Here is a 3182-nt window from a genome sequence, read left to right on the forward strand (position 1 = left end):
CTTTGCAAACTCATGCTGAATGCAGACGTGAAACTTTAAACGGGTACCTGTCATTGTTGGGAAGATAATGGAAGGAATTGATGGGAAAGGGCAGCAAGTTCACACCATCTTATCAGAGGCACAAGAGAAGGAATATACTACAGTGATTGATGTGCTTCAACTAGTAGATGACACAGCAATTAAGACTGAAATTCATTTGGAGAATTGCTGTTTGCATTTGGGCTCTCATCACCCATTGCAAGAATATCACTTTGGGTGTTGCAGCTATAGTGATATTATTGTTGTTTGATCTTCTCCTTACTGATTGCACTTGTAACTGTTTTGCAATAACATGTAATCTTTATCATAACATGTTGCCTACTATCAGTTAATTCCGACTTAATGCCTAGTGCACCCAAGAACGACAAGTGCATAATTGAGCTCTCCATTGTTTGTTTTTAACTATGTGCTTATTAAACGTAACAGCAAAGTATTCTATTGATTAATTTGTCTTGCCCTTTATCTCTTAGACATACATCTTAGACATACATCTGAATATTGCAAAAGTTCTTAGATTTCAATGACAATGATTTGTATTCATCCTTGCTATTTAGAATTGCACCTTTATACTGTAACTGTATTGAATATAATGCAAGGAATCTGTTCAGGTAACTTCAAGCACCAACTTTGTCATTAACCAGGCATCAATTACCAGTACCTTCACAGCAAATTGTTGGAGAATTTGGCCCTCCACTGATAACCTGGTGTCAAAGTACACAGACAATGTAAATTGCAGATTATATCTAGATGACTGACAGCCTTTTTCATTTTATTGTGTTTTGATTAATCGAGAATTTGACGGATAAATAAATTATAAAGCTATGATTGTTGTCTACTAGTGGAAGTTCAATGGCTATGAGGTAATAATTAGCATAATTGGAAATCTCAGTCATTATGATACTGATAAAGTTTATTTCATGTACAGATGAAATTTTTCCCTCACAAGCTACAAGTTAAAAACACAAGACTGACTTAACCACGCCATCTAAAATTTATATATACCTCCTTCCTCTCATATACCTTCTCCCTCTTATTACCCTTCTTTTGGCAAATAAGCCTGTTTCCATTAATTGGCAACAGTTGGACCCATTTGACATTAATGTTGCTCAAAGCCTCCTTGACCATGTTCATAGTAACAAGGAGTGTTGTTCACATACATTGTCTTTTACAAGTCTGCTGTTGAAATTCTGAGCCCAGAACTCTGAACCCAGATCTCAAGTGCCTTTTTTTGGATCTGTGACTGAAGTGCTTGGAAAGGGAATAACATTAAAGGAGAGACTGTGAAGCATGAGAGAAAAGTGATGAACAAATGAACAGAGGTGTTCCTGTTGCAACTTTTAGTAGTTTGTTTTTGGTCAAAACGAGACATGAGCTGTCACACTGGCAAGAGGGGGAAATCATCTTAGTAATCAGGCTGTTTATATGGAGTGCTTTCACATGATACTTAACATAATAATGAACTAGATGATATTTGCTATGACTGCAGCCTGGCATTCCTTTTTTGGTTGGCTGTGGATCAGTTTTTTACATTTTGGCTATGGCATGAAATGAAATATAAGCTTGACAATTGTTTTTTTTTTTACAAAAGAAGAAGTTTGCTCTGTTAATGTTATCTTGAACCAGATCTGCTTCACAAAACGGCCTTCTTTTCAAATCCAATACTATTCTTCAAGCTGTATGGTGACTACACCGTACACGTAAATGTACATTAGAGCAATTATATCTTGCATTTCACATGTCCAAATAAATAATCCCAATTTCTTGAAAGGAATAACTTTTGGGTTGTGAATGTGTGAGGTGCAAACTCTACACCAGAGTTTATCAGCCACTTTTGATGAAGCTAAATCTGGGGGTTGATGGGACACCCACGTATGAGACCTGAATGGACCCTATCAGCTCAATGGCCATCTCTATTATTGAACATCACTTGAACTTTACTTATTAATCCCAAACAAATATTGACACATTGCAGAGAGGATCTAAAAAAAAAAGGTCCAGGAAATTCTCAGCCAGTTAGTATTTTCAAGGTCCCAGGGACAAAAGCAATAATCTTTGGGATCTTGGAAGTTGAATATAAACACACCTTTTGAGCAGACTGGACAATGACAACATTAGATCATCGATCTGCTTGATACTTTGTTTGATAGATACACAAGTATGTTAACAAAACATTTCTAAGATTTATGAAGAAAATGGTTTGTAAGCATGTAAGTCATTGTTTTTAAATTGTTAATTTACAGAAACTGCAATCAACTAATGATAAAAATGATTTATTTGAGATTTAAATTATTGCCTTTCAAACAATACAAAAAAAAAATTGTTGTAAAAATTATCCAGTGCAATTTGGAATATAAGAAATCCCTATCAACCTCCTCAAAAGAAAAGCAAAGACTTTCATTCTCCCATTTGGGACTATAGAGATTAATGAAAGAGATTGAATAAGAGGAAAAACATACAAATTACACAACAAATGTGCCTGTATTTACAGAAACATGTAAGAATCAATTCACAGTAAATGAAGGCAGATTATACTGCTTCCAAAGCCAAATATTAAATCTCAAGTTTATCTGGACATTTCAGATGGATTTTAGACAGAATGGGTTCCAAATTGAATTTCTTGTGGGAAGTTAGGGCCCCTAGGAAGTGACATAATGATGAATTGTCTGAGCTTGGCAGTGCTTTTTGTTCTCATTCATGCCTCCTCCCTAGTCATCTCTCACCCAGTGTATGGGGGATCAATTTGGCCTGTATGACCCACTGACAGCCTGCTGGCAAAATGATGGAAGACCTAGATTATGTATACATACGTCATCTACAGAAATATTGAACAAACTCTGCTTTTTTGGGGGGGGGGGGGTGGATTGTTGTAAAATTGTAGAATAAAACTCATTCAGAACTTGGCTTTGTGACTGTTGTTTTGTGTGATCTTTTAAAAGCCTGAAGGTACGGGAAAGTCATATTCCGACCTTGAAGGCACTTCAGAGCCTCTCAGGTCCAAGCTCAGATCCTTTTGTGTACATTCTGGATTGCAATTTTTCAAAAAAAATGATTTATATCAATTTTCTGAATCAGTGACTCAAAGCCATTTATATCCCAACTCTATACGCCTGCTAAACCTGGGATCAAATATTTGAATAAAATGG

Source organism: Patiria miniata, unplaced genomic scaffold (genome assembly GCF_015706575.1).
Source record: "Patiria miniata isolate m_02_andy unplaced genomic scaffold, ASM1570657v1 HiC_scaffold_20, whole genome shotgun sequence".
Taxonomy (NCBI): Eukaryota; Metazoa; Echinodermata; class Asteroidea; order Valvatida; family Asterinidae; genus Patiria; species Patiria miniata.